Genomic DNA, 20,004 nt, shown 5'->3' with positions numbered 1-20,004 from the left:
TTTTATAAATACACTGTGTGGTTCTTTTTCAATTAACCTATACCAATTAGCTTAAGATCTGGTAAAACAAGCTGCTTTACACTCTTTCTAGACTAAGCCTGAAGGCTGCTCTTCACAGCTGCCTCTTAGAGAGCTTTCTAAGGTTGTCTAAGACCACTAAAATCACCATAAGGGTTGTCTGGTTTAGTGCAGGGTACTATACTTACATAAGTGAGCACCATATACTAAGCCAGCTTCCTACGCCAACTTTATCCAGTTATGAACAAAATGTCTCCATTTACGACCAAGAACATCTTGTCTAAAAAGACCCCTTTTGACACTGGAGACATTCCCTGAAAGGGGCCACTCTTATAGATTATTGTGTTAGCATACCTTATGCATCTTTTCTATGTAACCTCTCTGTAATCTGCAAGAGGCGATCGCTGCTCATTCATCTTTTCCTGCTTTGATTACCAGCTTGCTTACAAACCAGGCAGTCAACATGGATATGTAGATGCTCTCTCGCTAGCTATGGAGAAAATTGAGGTGAAGTCTGACTATCCAAGCATATTGGCCCATGATTCTCCCCAAGGGATCCTTATACTTTTTACAGAAAGTACAACAAGGTTTTTAAAAGATCAGTCCAGACCCGTGGATACAAATAGTCCCCAGAAACAGAAGGAAGGACACTCTATTGTTTTATAAATCAGACTTGTTTATTCAGGAAACCTTTCGAAACCCTTAAATTTGTCTCATCATTCTCTATTCGCAAGACGTCTAGGACAACAAAAATAAAGACAAAAGAGTTGGTGACTCCATAGTTTTGGTGAACCAGACAACCATGGTCCATGATGTCTATGAGTTTTGTAGTGGAGCTACCTAAATCATATGGATAACCTACTTTGTTATTTCTTACTTCTACCTTACTGTTCCTTTGCATCTTAGAAGTTTTCCAGTTCCTGGTAAGTGTGAGTGGTCATCAAAGCTACATCCGCCTTGGAGGTTGATAACTCATGCACTCTGTCTCTCACATAATATACATATAAAACATCAGAATATGTCCTTAGCATTGTGTTAATTTTTAGGTCGAGCCTAGAGCAGCGCATGCGCTGCTTGCTCGACTTTTAGTAAGGGGCCTTTCAAAGTGCTACCCACAAGCTTTTCCTGGCCTAAAGCTTGCGTGCATGTGCGTGTGAACGCACGCAGTCGCCATCTGCCTTTCTTATCTCATTAAGCCTCGTTCTAATGATTCCTCTGCTCGCACTCTCCCTTCCCTTCTCCCCCTCCCTCCTCGTCAGCTTTGATGTTCTCAGTGAGCAGCTTTACTTTTACGACCAATGCTTGTTAAAAATCTGGTCACCCTAATTATATGGAGCTAACAATGTATTGTCTGTCCTTATCTGCCATGGGCCTTTCTACCGTTCACTCTGACCCATAAATTCAAGCAGACCGTGTTTAGCACCTTTTATTGGACTGAAAATACTATGCGCTAAATGGTTTAATTAATATGGTTAGATGTAGACATGCTGCATATATTTTAATGGTCAGTCATATCTGGCAGGACGTCTACCAACCCATGAGCATGGCAGGCTGGTGGACGGACGGGCACACACACAGAAATGTGCAGACGGGACTACCAAGAGTGTGTAGTGTAGTTCCTATATTCCCAATAGGCTCTGCGTATTGGAATAATATAAACAGCAGTGTAGACGTAGGACTGAGGTCGACTAGGTCTCTACTGATTATATTAGACTTAAGGTTTGCCAGCTAGCTCAGACGTCACTAGAAACTTTCTTGAATAAACAAGGAGGAGTTTAACTTCCCTGGATAGACAAGAAGGGATTAGCTTCTGACAACCATAAAACATGACAACTTTGCTCCCTCAGAATAAGAGTGTCTCTCTAGAGTCGTGTGAAAACAATAGACAGCTATTTCACTCAGTCAAGTGTGCATACTTAGTGTTACCAGAGTGCAGAGAAAAGAGAGACGGGCGTTTTCAATAAAAGGTCTAACAAGAACACTTCTATGGCTAACCAAGAACCACCTAAACTAAATCCTCAAAAAACTGAATTCCTCCTGATTACTCAAAAAAAAAGCAAAACTTTGATTGCTGAATGGTCCAACTTCATCACTGCACTAAAGTGCACTCCAAAGATTGTGGAATCAATTAAATCTCTGGTTATAACTCTGGACAAAAACCTTTATATGTCTGCACATATCAACACAATGGCAAAAAACGCCAGGTTCCAAAACTAAAACCTTTCCTAAACAAAGCAGACCTCAAAACAGCAGTTCAGGCACTGGTCATCTCAAGGATTGAATACGGATGCACAACCCTAGCTGGGCTGCCAAATATCTCAACAGCACCATTGAAAGCATGTCTTAATGCAGCCACAAGACTCATAGCGGGATCCAGAAAAGTTGACCATATCTCTCCACACTTGAAAGCTCTCAACTGGCTACCGTTTGAAGCACGTATCCAGTTCAAGCTGGCATGCATCACCCACAAAGCAATACATAACAAATCTCCAGTATACCTCACCAAGAAACTCACGCTGTCGGGAAGGTCACGTTCCTCTAGGAGCAATGCGGAATTACTATTGAAACCGGCGCGCTTCTGTAAGAAAAGAACGTATGACCGAGCATTCTCAGGGGCTGCACCGAGAATTTGGAACGCCCTCCCCCCGAACTTGAGAAGAATTCCAACCATCGCAAAATTTAAAAAGGAAGCAAAATCTTTTTATATGAGGAAATTTCTCCCTTAATCCTTACAACTGTACTTCAAGTACTTCATTATAAAGGGCTGGCAGAATTTTCACACAAGCAGCCATGGTACTAAGTTTGGAATGTTATATTAGTTTTTATCTCATTTAAGTTCTAAAGACTCTATGGAAATCTATCTGTGAACTTTCGGATATGTTATCTTTCTGTGAACTTTTAACGGTGCTGCCATTTCGGAATTACTTATGTCTCTTTCACCAACGGCTAGTAATATGTAAAAATTATGTTTATATTCTATTGTAAAGCGCTCTGATACCCTATGCAGGGTCATGTTCGCGCTATAGAAAACAATAAAAATAAAATAAAATAAATAAAAATAAAAAGGTGTTATTTATTGAGCAGTCTTCTTTCTCATGCAAGGGAAATGAATTGCCACAATTGCAATACTTAGAGTAAAGTAAAGTGCATACAGTAAAAGGAGTACTATGAAATAATACTGTAAAAGCATTGATATGGTTTCTTAGCCATATGTTACTTTAAAATAGATAAAATATATACATACATATATACATTGACTAACGTACTCAACTGGTGTTTCTAAATACGCCTACCCCGGTGTACCTGACCTAAGCCTAATAGGTGGGAAGGAGTAAGTAAGTAGCAGTTTAAGTTAAGTTGGTTTTGCCAAGGAATCTGAATCAAGAATTCTCTTTAAGGCTTTAGTCAGCTCCGTACCTGGGTAATAGAAAGCAGGAGGTCTGGTATCTCTCTCACAGGACTCGATATCCCAGTAACCCGCGAGGGTATCTGGAAACACCGGAGCTGGATTTCTCGGCAGGAGAAAAGACAGCGTCTCTCTCAGTGCGTCAAAGGGGAGGGGCGGCGTCCGTGGGCTCTCGCATCAGCTGGGCTCTCGGGCAAGTAGATAGCCGCTCTGCTCCAAAACCACCGTGTGTTTGCTTAAGGCAACGTTGGTATATTTATACCTGAAAGGTGCCGGGTTTGACGTAAGGTTGGACATAAGACGTCAATAAAGATGTCACTAAGAACTGGCCGTTCTTACAGTGCTCACAGGAGTTCTAGGACTAAATCAAAACAAAAGCAATGGGGAATTCCCAGGTTGCTGGAGGTTTGGTTTGTTTACAGAACTCGTTGTAATTTCTAGGAGCCTGGGGAAGTAGCCTTGCTTAATTTGGACAGCATGGGCTATGACTAAATATGGATATGATTCTTATGCCTTTATAAGGATATTATTTATTATAACCACATAGGGGCATAAATCAGGAATATTGAATTAGGGTCCTAGATAGAATTACAACAAGTGAATGGGCTTGCATGCGTGTTAGTTATTTATTTCTGTCTGCGTCCGTCTGCCTGCTCCCCTGTCTGTTTACATCCATGTGCCCTGCAGACCGTGGGTCTCCCGGCCCCTCCTCGGTACACATGTGCTGCTCCTCAGTGATGATGTCAGGGTCCTGGGTTCCCATTACATCACCCTCTGGAGTGTGAGAACCGATTGCTCAATTTAAACTCTCCCCGGAAACTGACGTTCAATGGGAGCAGTGGGGGGAAGCCGGCACTGCAGGGTTAATCCTTACCACCCCGGCATGCGTTGGGTATTCTGTGTGCAGCATCTGAGGTAAAACACTGCAGCAAACAGCCCAGAACGAAGACGGCAGACGTCCACCCCCCTCCCTTTGGCTCTCCCTCTGAACTTCAAGTGTCACACAACGTGCAGACACTGCAACAGAACTAAGCAACTGGTGTCCCTCGGCACGCAGGCACCATGTGCTCTGAGGACCACACGAAAACTGCAGGGCAGCTGTGAAGTGCACTGTTAGATGTGTGCGTCGCTGAAGGGCATGACTGAGCGTGCTCTCAGGGCTGCGTCAGTACCCAGTGCTGGTGTAAGGGACTGGTGAATGGCAGCCTCGTGGTAAAACAGCTGGAGGGGCTGAAGGTGAGGGTGGAGGTGCACTGCAGTGTGACTACTTCCTGCATTGTTTCTGGCAGTGCTATAGGACTCCAGCAGCACACACACCTTCATGCAGTGCCATGACCACTGCAGTGTGACTACTCCTTGCAGTGCTCTGGCAGTGCCATAGGACTCCAGCAGCACACACACCTTCATGCAGTGTCATGACCACTGCAGTGTGACTACTCCTTGCTGTGCTCTGGCAGTGCCATAGGACTCCAGCCGCACACGCTCCCTCCTGCAGTGCTATGACCACTGCAGTGTGACTACTACCTGCAGTGCTCTGGCAGTGCTATATGACTCCAGCAGCATGCGCTTCTTCATGCAGTGCAATGTCCACCGCAGTGTGACTACTCCCTTGCAGTGTGACTACTCCCTGCAGTGCTCTGGCAGTGCCATAGGACTCCAGCAGCACACGCTTCCTCCTGCAGTGCTATGACCACCGCAGTCTGACTACTTCCTGCATTGTTTCTGGCAGTGCTATAGGACTCCAGCAGCACACACACCTTCATGCAGTGCCATGACCACTGCAGTGTGACTACTCCTTGCAGTGCTCTGGCAGTGCCATAGGCCTCCAGCAGCACACACACCTTCATGCAGTGTCATGACCACTGCAGTGTGACTACTCCTTGCTGTGCTCTGGCAGTGCCATAGGACTCCAGCCGCACACGCTCCCTCCTGCAGTGCTATGACCACTGCAGTGTGACTACTACCTGCAGTGCTCTGGCAGTGCTATATGACTCCAGTAGCATGCGCTTCTTCATGCAGTGCAATGTCCACTGCAGTGTGACTACTCCCTTGCAGTGTGACTACTCCCTGCAGTGCTCTGGCAGTGCCATAGGACTCCAGCAGCACACGCTTCCTCCTGCAGTGCTATGACCACCGCAGTGTGACTACTCCGTGCAGTGCCCTGGCAGTGCTATAGGACTCCAGCAGCATGCGCTTCTTCATGCAGTGCTACGACCACTGCAGTGTGACAGCCTCCAGCAGTTTGCAAGCAAAACACTAATGATCCATTTCCTAATAATAAAATATGGATGTATAAAGCGCCTGGTTGTTTCCCCGCTCTGAGACTTTACGCTACAACCAAGAATCCAAATCAGACAAGCATTGGCATAGTCAATAGGTCTCGCCTTTGGGACCTTATAAGTATTTAGTTATGCAGCACAATATCATTGGTGCAACATCAACTGTTGCATGGCTAAACACTTATAAAGTCCCAAAGGCGAGAACTATTGGCTATGCCAATGCTTGTTTCTTAATGTAAGACCCCAAACTCAAAGTTCAACTTGTTTCTGTGCCTCTTTCCCTCCCTTTTTTCCCATTGGGTCTCTGTGAGAAGCGGTACTTAATATAACCTCTTTTCAGAGAAGGGGAAGGAGGACTAGGACTCTCTTTCAGACAAGCTTGAGAGGTGAGCTGGCACAGAATGCATAGACATGGACTTGGATGGTGAGTGAGAGGCCTGTTTCAAATAAATCCAAACAAAACATGTTTCTCATCAATCATAATATTGAAAGAAGGAGGCAAATGGGAATCTTCAGGAAAGTGTAAACCACGTCTGTCATATTGAAGTGCATACCTGGCGAAGGTGGAATACCGTAATGATTAAGATGGTATAAGCCATTAGATTAATGGGGTGTTCACCCACAAAATCAAAAAGGACCTGGGTATTTATGATATAATAACAGTGGTCCTTGACTATAGATTTAAAATGAAATCATCAGTAAACCAATATACAATACGTAATGCGAATCAATCTGCATTTATAAAGACTGAATCTGTATGGGAGAAAAATGACTTCTTCTTAAGCTCTCTGTATGGCCTACAGAGACAGTACCCAAGGGGAACAACTAAATTTACAAGGAAACGAACCAAACAATAATGGTATAATCTCAATTTCAAATTTTATCAGCAAAAAAGCAAACAATCACATTTATTTACAATACCAACAGGGACAGTGCTGTTGATATCCGGCGCAAGTGCTAGAAAAGAAGGAGAGAAAAGGGGTGCTCAAGTGTTTAAGTGAAAAGTGAAGAAATCATGCTAAAAAACATTTCCAATATTTACAACAATATACACAAGCGATAGCTTTCCGCAATTAATAATACAAACAAAAAGCCTGTTCACTTCCTTCCAGGAAGAATAATGGAAGGGGGGGGGTTGGGAAAAACTATGATACAGGCAGTTTACAAATTGGGCGTCGACGTTTCGACCCTATTGCACGTGGGGAGTTTACTACCTCGGCGGCGGGTCTTCTTCAGGACAATAAGGGGGAGGGGGGGGGGGGGGCAGAAGGGCTTGGCCACAATTCACTAGGATTCTGGATAGTCACCTGTAAGACAGAATTATGGTGGATTTTAGCCCAAATGTTGCTTAAAAGACTGGTTTGTTTAAAAAAACATTTTTTGGGGGGGGGTTACATTACCAATTAGTCTTATTTGGTCCAGATTCCGTCAATTTGAGTGGGTCACCTGTTGGGTACAAGGTGGGATAGTGGTCAGTGATCTGCTCCCTACAAATCACTAACTGCAATTAACAAAACCTCCTTGTGAGGAGTATCCGTCAACTCACCTGTCTGTGAGGCAGTTTAATTGCCGGTGAGTGGACTCGGACAGCCTGGGGGTCCAATCTATAGGAGAGGAATACCCTAGTTAATTCCAAGTGGGACATAAAGCCTATCTACCTTCAAGTTTTAGTGGTAGATGTGGAATTGCACTTACCAATATATTTTTCTAGTAGGCTGTGGATTACCGGCGCCCCCACGGGCCGTCCGGTATTAGTTTTGACAGACCACTCCTATGTTGCAGATCAGGTTGCAGCGTGTACTCGCTGGTTGAATGGCCGTCGTGTTTCAGCACGAGCCGATATCTAATTAAAAGATTTAAGAAGCAGACGCGTTACTTGTATGGCCGCTTCGCGTTTTGCCGTTTCTGTTTGCAAGGGGCGGGGGTATTGTATCTCAAGGGCCTGTTTAGCGAAGGTGTCTTACCTAAATTCAGGCTCTCTCCGAGAATTAGCCCAGGTCGAGGATTGTTATTTCCCAAACGGGACGAGTCAAGCGTCCAGATTCTGTAGTTACTACCGCGTAGTGGTGATAACGCGTGACTTTGTCAACCAATAACCTGAGGCTTGGTTCGCGCTTACATACTGATTCAAGCAACCTCAGACGCTACTGGCACACTATCACGTGTGCTGTTTGATCCAATGTCCTTACACTTGGCCCAGCGCGTGAACACAAAGGGGGGACTACAGATTTATCGTATTAGATCAGATAAAAAAGGAAGGAAGGACTTATTTAATTTACTTTCGGGTTCTTTTAAACCCCGTCCTCTATGAAATATTCATTCCATACTTTTAGATGACCTGTGCTACTCGCAACAGATGTGATACATTTTTTACTCGAATATATACACAGTTGATTCATAATTGTAGTTCTTCTTATTTACACAATAGATTACACATAAACAATAATACAAATGTTACAATATACATAATGTGTCAATACAATACACAAGACATCTATTACATATACATTGACTCTCAATTCTACATCATTTGTCACCAGAGCACAACAGTTGACAGAGTGGCCTCTAGGTGTACTAAACTGGGGACTGAATGCAATGTATAAAAAATGTTCCCATCTGCCATTTGTCATCTATCAACATCTGTGGCTATCGATAGGGGGTGAACTCTAGGTACAGATAAGGTGCGGACTAGGTACAGTGTCCCGTTGGTCATTCATCTGTTCCTAATTGACACCATCTGTCTCATGACCTCCTCACGGTCATTCAGCCCACGGTTTACTGTGTCGAAGAGGTGCATCCAACGGCATTCACGGGTACTCAATACTTTAGCATAGTTGCCCCCTCTTGGATTTTTGGTCACCTTCTCTATTATCCACCATTTGAGACTTTCAGGGTGGTGATCAACAAGTGGGGCACCTAGTACTTTACAGCGTATTTTGCTGCAGTGTTGTAGGATGCGGGTTTTTGTTTTTTGTGTGGTTTGCCCTATGTACATGAACCCACACGGGCACACTATGGCATAAATAGCACCCATTGTGTTGCAATTTGTGTGTTGTTGCATTGTATGTGTGTGGTCATTATAAGTGCATGTCGTACATTCAGTTGTCATCGTACATGCCTTACAACTGCCGCATTTGTGGTGGCCTAATATTGGCGGAATATTCCACAATGCCGTTTGGCTCTCAATGTTTTTCTGCGCCAGCAGTGACTGCACCACATAGTCCTTTACACTTCGACCCTTACGGAACGCATGCATCGGAGGGTCAGTAATGCCTACCTCGTCAGCAACTATGTGCCAATGTCTGTTAATTAGTTGTTTGATCTCAGAGCTCCGTGTATTAAATGTTGTTACACATATGAGTCTATTGTCAATGGTTGCCACTTGTTGTTTGGGTTGAAGTAATGTATCTCTATCATTAAACCACGCTCGTTTTCGAGCCTTTCTAATCAAGCCTCTTGGGTACCCTCTCTCCAGTAATCTTTTTATCAGGATATCAGATTCCTTGAAATAATCATGTTTTTTGGTGCAATTCCGTCGCAACCTCAGGAATTGCCCAAAGGGTAAATTGTCCCTGAGGTTGCGAGGATGGTGACTTGAGTATCTAAGGAGGGTATTCCTCTCGGAGGGTTTCCTGAACAGTGTGGTATACAGGACGCCCTCTTCAGCCATGATGGTCAGGTCAAGGAAGTTGATGCTCTTATTACTTTGTTCAATGGTGAACTGTATGTTGCTGTCTCTTTGGTTTAACCAACTATGGAAAGACATTAGGTCATTCACTGTGCCCCTCCAAATGAGGAGCACATCGTCTATATATCGACGCCATTCTGTGATTCTGGTTCTATAAGGGTTGTTGTCATTTAATATCCATCGGTGCTCAAAGGCATCCATGAAGATGATCGCGAGATTAGGGGCAAAGCTAGCCCCCATCGCTACTCCGCTGGTTTGCTCATAGAACTTACCGTCAAAGATGAAATAATTGCGTCTCATAGCTATTTCCAACAGTGATAGAATAAAGCTGGTGGGGACCCTATGTGGACGTGTTCGGTTATCAAGTGTCCTTTCCATTGTGGTCATTGCTGCTTGTTGTGGAATACTCGTATACAAGGACGAAATGTCCATTGTTACGAGTAATTCACAAGTTGAATCAAAAAGTTTTGCATCCATCAAATGGATCACCTGCATGGTATCTCGTAAATAACAGCTGGTGGATTCCGCTATGGGTTTTAAAAAGATATCAATAAATTTGCACAGCGGTTCCAAGATCGAACCACAGCCAGAAATAATTGGCCTTCCTGGTGGTGCTGTTAGGTCCTTATGTATTTTAGGGACTGTATATATTGTCGGGAGCGTGGGATATTGATTGTTTAAGAATTCGCTTTCGGATTTGGTAATTATACCCTCCAGGTGAGCTGTATCAGTTAGGTCTCGTATTATTTTCGCTATTTCCTTTGTTGGATCATTAGGTAATCTCCTGTAGTTGCCTTCCTTAGATAGTTGTGAGAGAATTTCAGCTTTATATGAATCTCTCCCTTGTATAACGATAGCCCCACCCTTGTCAGCGGGCTTGATAACTATCCCACTGTTGCTATTTAGATTGTTTAATGCCTGTCGTTCGGTCTTTGAGATATTATATTTGACATATTTTCTCTCCTGAAGTAGTTTGGTGATATCACCCATAACCATTTGTTCATAGGCTAGAATTTTTGGTGACATCATATGTGTTGGCGGAGTAAAGGTTGAGGGTGGTCTTAAGCCTGTGCTGTTGATCAAATTATTGTTAGGTACTTTGTTAAAATGGTATTTAAGGCGGACCTTCCGGAAAAACTGGAAGAGCTCCAGTTTCAAATTGAAACTGTTGGGTAAGTTAGTTGGAACAAAGGACAAACCTTTTTCCAAAACTTGTTTCTCATCGTGTGTCAAGCTGTAGTTTGACAAATTTATCAGGGGGCTACATTGTGCTGATGTTATATGCTCATCTACCATCTGTAGTGATTTGAACGGGTCCGTATCTCCCCGTGGGACTCCTGTCCGAAATGCACTTGTTTCCCTCTCCCTCGATTCCAAGTTTGTTGACCCCTGTTCTGTTTCCAAGAGGCTCGTCCTCGACCCCCGGGTCGACCCCAGGGACGCCCCCGTCCTCGTTGGTCCGACCATGTGTCCTGATCTAAAAAAGACTGATCAGTATCCTGTCCAGCAGCACTAGTGGATGGTTGGTCTGTTTCTGACCCGCTGCTGACTGAGGAATTGGAGAAGGTGTTGTATCTCCGATATCCCCCTCTGCCTCTAGTTGTGTAGGTACCTCTTGCTTCTTGGTTATAATACCCTTCTGCTAAGTAGGGATAGACCTTCTTTTTGTCAAAAACTTTGATATCGTTCGCTAACTTATCCAATTTAAAAGATTGTGTTGTCGTATCAAAGTCTTTGAGGGTTTTATCAAGTTTTTCTAGGGTCTCCTTAGCGTTTTTTAAGGCTGTATCTTCTGTGATTTCCTTTCTTATCTCAGCTATTTCTTTGATCAGACGGGTGACTTCTTCTAATGCAGTTTCGACCCCAAGCACCATCCAGTGCCTGGAGCAGTTGTTAGAGATAAAACTGAATTTACCTTTGAAGACCGGGTTATCCACAAAAATTGCCGGTTCGTTCCGAACCTGGAGCCCGACTGGGATGACGTTGGCTTGTAGGTATTGGGCCAAAGTATGTCCGTGAAGTCTTGTTCTTACAAGCTTCTTCTCTAATCTTTCCAACTTATTTACTTTATCGCTCAGTGTAGGGTCTATTAGGCTAACTGGTCTACCCAGGAAGCTACCCCCTCCCTGTTCTCCAATCAGTGTTTTTATATAATCTTCACTGTATGTTAGGGTTTCATTATCGACCATGTCTGGTGATCAATTATGTGTTTATCGATTTTAAAGAAAAATACCTCAAACATACAAGAAATACAACATATAGTACAAACAATTTCACAAGTCACAAAAAACAACCCTCGCAGGCGTACCTGCACAAGAGACCATTAGATTAATGGGGTGTTCACCCACAAAATCAAAAAGGACCTGGGTATTTATGATATAATAACAGTGGTCCTTGACTATAGATTTAAAATGAAATCATCAGTAAACCAATATACAATACGTAATGCGAATCAATCTGCATTTATAAAGACTGAATCTGTATGGGAGAAAAATGACTTCTTCTTAAGCTCTCTGTATGGCCTACAGAGACAGTACCCAAGGGGAACAACTAAATTTACAAGGAAACGAACCAAACAATAATGGTATAATCTCAATTTCAAATTTTATCAGCAAAAAAGCAAACAATCACATTTATTTACAATACCAACAGGGACAGTGCTGTTGATATCCGGCGCAAGTGCTAGAAAAGAAGGAGAGAAAAGGGGTGCTCAAGTGTTTAAGTGAAAAGTGAAGAAATCATGCTAAAAAACATTTCCAATATTTACAACAATATACACAAGCGATAGCTTTCCGCAATTAATAATACAAACAAAAAGCCTGTTCACTTCCTTCCAGGAAGAATAATGGAAGGGGGGGGGTTGGGAAAAACTATGATACAGGCAGTTTACAAATTGGGCGTCGACGTTTCGACCCTATTGCACGTGGGGAGTTTACTACCTCGGCGGCGGGTCTTCTTCAGGACAATAAGGGGGAGGGGGGGGGGGGGGGGGACAGAAGCGCTTGGCCACAATTCACTAGGATTCTGGATAGTCACCTGTAAGACAGAATTATGGTGGATTTTAGCCCAAATGTTGCTTAAAAGACTGGTTTGTTTAAAAAAACATTTTTTGGGGGGGGGTTACATTACCAATTAGTCTTATTTGGTCCAGATTCCGTCAATTTGAGTGGGTCACCTGTTGGGTACAAGGTGGGATAGTGGTCAGTGATCTGCTCCCTACAAATCACTAACTGCAATTAACAAAACCTCCTTGTGAGGAGTATCCGTCAACTCACCTGTCTGTGAGGCAGTTTAATTGCCGGTGAGTGGACTCGGACAGCCTGGGGGTCCAATCTATAGGAGAGGAATACCCTAGTTAATTCCAAGTGGGACATAAAGCCTATCTACCTTCAAGTTTTAGTGGTAGATGTGGAATTGCACTTACCAATATATTTTTCTAGTAGGCTGTGGATTACCGGCGCCCCCACGGGCCGTCCGGTATTAGTTTTGACAGACCACTCCTATGTTGCAGATCAGGTTGCAGCGTGTACTCGCTGGTTGAATGGCCGTCGTGTTTCAGCACGAGCCGATATCTAATTAAAAGATTTAAGAAGCAGACGCGTTACTTGTATGGCCGCTTCGCGTTTTGCAGTTTCTGTTTGCAAGGGGCGGGGGTATTGTATCTCAAGGGCCTGTTTAGCGAAGGTGTCTTACCTAAATTCAGGCTCTCTCCGAGAATTAGCCCAGGGCGAGGATTGTTATTTCCCAAACGGGACGAGTCAAGCGTCCAGATTCTGTAGTTACTACCGCGTAGTGGTGATAACGCGTGACTTTGTCAACCAATAACCTGAGGCTTGGTTCGCGCTTACATACTGATTCAAGCAACCTCAGACGCTACTGGCACACTATCACGTGTGCTGTTTGATCCAATGTCCTTACACTTGGCCCAGCGCGTGAACACAAAGGGGGGACTACAGATTTATCGTATTAGATCAGATAAAAAAGGAAGGAAGGACTTATTTAATTTACTTTCGGGTTCTTTTAAACCCCGTCCTCTATGAAATATTCATTCCATACTTTTAGATGACCTGTGCTACTCGCAACAGATGTGATACATTTTTTACTCGAATATATACACAGTTGATTCATAATTGTAGTTCTTCTTATTTACACAATAGATTACACATAAACAATAATACAAATGTTACAATATACATAATGTGTCAATACAATACACAAGACATCTATTACATATACATTGACTCTCAATTCTACATCATTTGTCACCAGAGCACAACAGTTGACAGAGTGGCCTCTAGGTGTACTAAACTGGGGACTGAATGCAATGTATAAAAAATGTTCCCATCTGCCATTTGTCATCTATCAACATCTGTGGCTATCGATAGGGGGTGAACTCTAGGTACAGATAAGGTGCGGACTAGGTACAGTGTCCCGTTGGTCATTCATCTGTTCCTAATTGACACCATCTGTCTCATGACCTCCTCACGGTCATTCAGCCCACGGTTTACTGTGTCGAAGAGGTGCATCCAACGGCATTCACGGGTACTCAATACTTTAGCATAGTTGTCTCTGTAGGCCATACAGAGAGCTTAAGAAGAAGTCATTTTTCTCCCATACAGATTCAGTCTTTATAAATGCAGATTGATTCGCATTAAGATGGTATAAGGTTCAGTGTTGGTTGACTAAGGCCTTGTAGTTGTAAGTGACATCAATTGTGGGTGTTAACTTCATTTCAAAGAATGCTTGACTCAAAGTCCAAGGGAAGTGCAATGTGCGTAACAGGAGTCATGTGTCAAGAACGAAATTTTAGTACAATCATTAAGGCACTTCAACTTCATGCTTGAGAGTTTGTTAATCCTAAAAGTCTCTCTCTGTACTAGAAATTGGTTATTGTCTCGCTGATGATTTTTAATAATTTGTTCAATCACTGCAAACTGTAACTGGCTGATTTTGTGACTCATGTCTTCAAAATACTCAGTGACAGATAACTTTTCAGATTTTTTTGTATATTATTTTCATGTTCATTCAACTGAGTCTTGATTTTGCATTCAGTTTTGACTCTGTATAGTTTACTTCATAAACATTTTAGAAGGTATATACAAATGCTTATGTTGCTCATGAATGTATCCTTTTAAATAGTTGGCCTGAGCATTCATGCAGGATTTCTGATCTCTATGTGAAAGCATTACAGCGTGCACAATTACGGCAAGGAAAGGGGTCAGAGGTACTACTTGACTCTTTCATGTCAACCCTTTTTTAATTTTGCAAGACTTTATTTTATTACAAATGATCTTTAGATTTATTATTATTTTTTTTTTTTTTATTGAAGTCCAAAATTACAATACATTAAAACCCATACATCCATAAAAAGAATGTACCTTTAGGCATGATATTAGATTTACAAGAATTAATAAATAGTACAAAAAGTACTGAGAGGTCAGGAACAAATGACTGTAAGCCTTTTTTTTTACAACATGCATAAGACAGTGACCACTCCCAATCCTAATCGAAATATGTGGCCCAGATTTTTTCGAACTTCCCAAGAACCCCCCCACACGTAATGCATAAATGCGTTCACTTCTTTTAACCATTTTCATCTTATGGGCCCATTCATGGACAGAAGGAATCAAGTCAGTACGCCACCTTTGCAACAGAAGTGATCTGGCTACTGCCGTTGCAATGTATAAAAATTTAACAAGTTTATCAGGAAGGAGAAGATCTGGATCAAAACCAATAATTATTAACAAATCATTCACTTCTAACCGAATTCTGCATTCAGTTTCGAAGTGACAAACAATATCCTCCCAGAACCTCTGAATCCTAGGACATTGCAACATAATATATGACCAATTAACTGTACGATGGTTAATACAGCGAAAACAGTGCGCCGATTGATTGGTATACATTTTAGAGAGGGATATCTGGTTTAATAATAAGCATATCATCGTCAGCGTATAATTTCAATTTCGCCATCGATGGAATTGTAGGACGAATATCAACGCAGTTCCTTATTGCTATCGCCAACGGTTCAATAAAGAAAGCAAATAAGACCGGCGATAAAGGGCACCATTGCCTTGTGCCTCGTTTTACTTTAACCTGCCCGGCCACCGAAGTATTATTAATTACATTAGCTTCAGCATTAAGATATAAATTATGGATCAGTGCCGTGCCCTTTGAGGAAATTCCAAAACGACGTAAAATCATAAACAAGGTCTCCCAAACAACAAGGTCAAAAGCCTTCTCTGCATCTAAAAGAAGGACTAATGCGGGTATCCAACACCTCAGTTAAATAATGTGCATTGGTGGCGAGCTGCCTACCAGCGATAAAACCATTCCGGTCCGCATGGATCAAATGCGAGGCATATTGATTAAACTGAATAGATACTATGTGGGGTTAGACACGCACCGTTGAGTAAACCAAAGGTTGAATTGATAGAAAGTTGTCGCGTGCAAGCCAGGGCTTCGGTGTCTGAACAAATCAGCGTTAAAGTCAATACAATATCGCAATCTCCCGATGGGAGTTGTCCCCCAGTGCACCGCGTTGACAGATACCCAAAGGTATAATGAAGTTCAAATAAAGACCAAGTTCAATCCAAGTCAATTTGTAATTGTATTAATCATCTCATCATTACAAATTTCTTAGTTTTCATCCATGTGATAAAGTTCATTTTTTGGATTTGAGACTATACATCCAAAATTCATTATTTCCATATCCCTATGCATTTCGGGCTTGTCCAGCCCTTCATCAGGGGAATAGTCTGTGAACAAATAAAAAACGGACTGATATCAGTGGTGATATCTGCTGTACAAATTTCACATTAAACACACATTATTTCAATGAGAAAACAACTATTGCTTAAACATCAAATTATCCTCAAAGAGCTTCATGCATAATCGTACATTCAACTGTGGACCTGGGGCCCGATGTAGGTAAATCTTTTTTACCACTTCTTAAATACCGATTCATACCGAATCGGTATTTAAGAAGTGGTAAAAAAGAGGAGGGCAGATGTAGGTAATTTAATTTTTATAATTACCGAATCGGAAGGAATCGGTATTTACCGATTCGGTAAATACCGAATCGGTAATGCCCATTGATTCCTATGGGCATTGAAGCCCATAGGAATCAATGGGCATTACCGAATCGGTATTTACCAAATCTGTAAATACCGAATTTTGCAAGGGTGCAGGGGGTGTCACTTTGACACCCTCTGGCACCCCAATTACAGGCATGTGTGTGGCATGTATGTGTGCCACATGGCACAGGTGTGCATGCACAGATGTGCATGCACACCTGGATTCGGTATTTTACCACCCAATTGGATTGGGTGGTAAAATACCGACTCCTAAAGGCCTGTGGCACTGTTTGCAGTGCCACCTACATGTGAGATTTACCGAATCAGGTAAAATTACCGATTCGGTATTTTACAGAATCAGTAAATTTACCGATTCGGTAAATTTACCAATTCTGTAAAAAAGGTCCCCTACATCTCAATGACCCATTTACCGGTCGGTAACGGCCGAATTCGGCCGTTACCGACCGGTAATGGCCACCTACATTGGGCCCCTAATGTTGAATGAATGTAAATGTTATCAATATTAATAGTGAACTACGTAGTGAAACAGAATCTAAAGAACCGCCACCAAACGATTGTTATTGACATCGAGTAAAAAGAATCCAGTTAAAGACAAATTCGGTGAAGGCAGGTGAGTTAATAGCTATCTAATTTCAAATGAACTATAGGTCGCGTATACGGTGTAAAGAAAATACACCCTCCACCACATTAAACAAACCATGACCAGTCGCGCCCGACTTTTTGTGCCAAAATAGGTTGTCAGAGATGCGGAAAATACTCACTGGAAATGTGTTACCGAGACGCTATGAATCACAGCTCTCCATTAGCGTTAAAGGTTCATACTCGTGTGAGTATAAAGATAGCACACCAGGTGCATTAGCGTTTAGACAACAACGACGGACAGTTTACTCGTCCGGAGTGTGGGGGCCATTTTGGAACAGTTAGAGAGCAGAATCATACGGGGGCCATGATGGAAAGGTGAAGAAACAGTGATAACGAAAACAAATACCTCACTCATAAAAGACTAAAGTGAACAAAACGAATATGAAAACACATCGGTGACCCAATCCTACATACAATGTCTAAAAATGGGTGAAAGAACAAAAGTGAGATATATATGCATATAAGTACAATGATACGCATGATAATACATGACAATTCAGGATAATCATGAGTTAAAGACATAATTAATCTGTTTAGAGATAGCAAAGAAATTCCATGCGAACATGTAAGCAAGCACGCGCTATAAGGGTAGAACCCCTATTGTGATCAAATAACAACTTGGCGAACAACTTGGCCTTCCAGTGAAGGAGGCAAAGGAAGCCATGCCCACCTGACCCCCCAACTTATGACAATGAAATTATATTAAATCAAGCATTTCCTTCTAAGCCCTGGAGCACTGCGAGATCTCTTTTAATAATTCCTGGGCTTCATCCAGGTCGGAAAACATAAAAAATGTGCCCTTAACTAAGACTCTCAGTTTGGACTGTTGGGCCACAGATGCTTGAGCCCCATTAGCTTTGAACAAGTGGAGGATCTTCATGAATTATTTTCTGCTACGTGCTGCCACAGCAGTCATATCGAAATAAATACAACATTTTACAGGTGTATTCACTAAAAACTGTCTGTTGAATTGCTTTTGCCAGTATTCTCTCTTTTACACGATAATCTGCGAAATTTAACAATATTGTCCGTGGCATCGTAGAACTGGGAAACGGACGGGCAGGAACACGATGAGCCCTGGTGATGGTGAGATCTCCTTCAAACTCTTGAATAACCCTTTGTTTAATGAACAAATTCACCCACTGCAGGGTTTGGGAGCCTTCGATGCCTTCCGGAATTCCAACTAACCGGAGATTGAACCTCCGGGAATGGTTTTCTAGATCCTCCAGTTTGTTCTCAAGAAGATTCTTACTTTTAGCCACTGCTTTAGCTTCTCCGATTACAATAGTCATCTGGTCCTCTAGAACTGAGATTCTGCCTCCTGGAGTTTAATTGGAAAACTTGACATTGTCTCTTCGATTTTCCCTAATCGTTGATGAAGAGAGGCAAGTTCGGTTTTCTGAGTTCTCTTCAACTCACGGACTTCCTCCAGAATTAAATTCAACATGTCTTTGACACTCATCTGAAATTCGCCTTCTAGCTCCGTATTTGAGCTGGAGATAATATGGGGAGAGTCAGCAGTGGAAGAAGAGTTCCCTACCATTATTCCTTCGGGAGACATCAGACCAGTTGGAGGTACCAGATCTTGTGGAAGAACCCAAAGCTGTATCGGTGTCTTGACTTGGGGAGTCATCGAGGTGCCAGGGACACTGGAGGCGATGACAGCTTGGTCAGATACTTCTTATGTTTCTGATTGCCCCAATTGTCTCCCATTTCGAGCGATCGGCAAAGTTAAGGAGGTCAGCCCATCCTGACTTAGATTTTGTCCCAAGGATGTCTTCATGATTGTAGGAAGATCAAATTTCAGGTCACATTGCGATTTTTCCTGACTGTTAGGGGCCAAGTCTATTACTGGTACTGGTACTGGTGGCACTATGACTCCTGAGGGTTCCTTAGAGAGTTTTGGGGCTGGGCTGGAGCCTTGAGAGGGAGATTGCAACTTAGCTTTTTTTTTAAAATAATGCAAATTGTTTATCTTCCTTTGTCTCTTTCGCCTTTTTGGGACCCTCGATCACCGAGTTATCCTGTAGAGATGTTACTGGAATAGCTGTGGTTACGTTCTTATTTGCCATATCTGCCTGTTCCGAGGATGAAACAGAGGGTAGATCCTCCTATTCTGATCTCTCAAGTGTGGTATCAAGTACAAACAGATTAGGGGCAATCTCCTTACTAGCCAAACGGGCTGCCTCTTTTGCCTCCTTAGCCTGGGCTTGGTGAGTTTTAACTTTGAGGCGGTCTACGTTAAGAAGTTTTCCCATTTTGACCACTTCAACTCATTACAACTCTCCCAGTATACTTTGATGACACTTATGATTAAATGCTTCTTTTTGTTAGAATGATCTCTCCCAGAAAATGTCTCTTCACGCTCAAATCTCCAGAGCGCTTTTAACAAGGGGAAGCCATAGATGAAGTGTAGAGTTGATTTTGCACCCAAAAAGGAGACGTCTTGTGGAGGGAGAGAGGAAGTGAAGGACTGTCCTGCTCCCTAGTAACAACAGGCTATGCAGGTCGATTTCTGTCGATTTCTGTTTATCTCTTAGGGGATTTTCACCATCAGCAGGGGGTTCACAGCTTACCAAATGCGCCCGGCTCTCGACATTCACAGATCAAAGCCGCCGCTCGAAGCAGCCTTCCCCTCCTAACCGCCGTCTGAGCAAAGCCGCCACACAGGCCCGGCAGAAAAACAGCAACTACTGGCAGGACCCACCAGCAGGAATATACGAGAACACCAGCCTGCAACGCGCCAGAAGCAAACCACCATTGCTGGGGGCAGGGCAGTGGTCACTTGTGGCTACTCGGAGGCGTAGTTCTCCGTAGCCATCCGGCAGAGCAAACAAATGATCTCCTTTGGATTTTTGTGTTTAATATGTATTG

This window comes from Lissotriton helveticus, chromosome 3_1 (genome assembly GCF_964261635.1).
Source record: "Lissotriton helveticus chromosome 3_1, aLisHel1.1, whole genome shotgun sequence".
NCBI classification, from domain to species: Eukaryota; Metazoa; Chordata; class Amphibia; order Caudata; family Salamandridae; genus Lissotriton; species Lissotriton helveticus.
The sequence above is the reverse complement of the archived record's forward strand: the minus strand, read 5'-3'. Positions refer to the sequence as shown.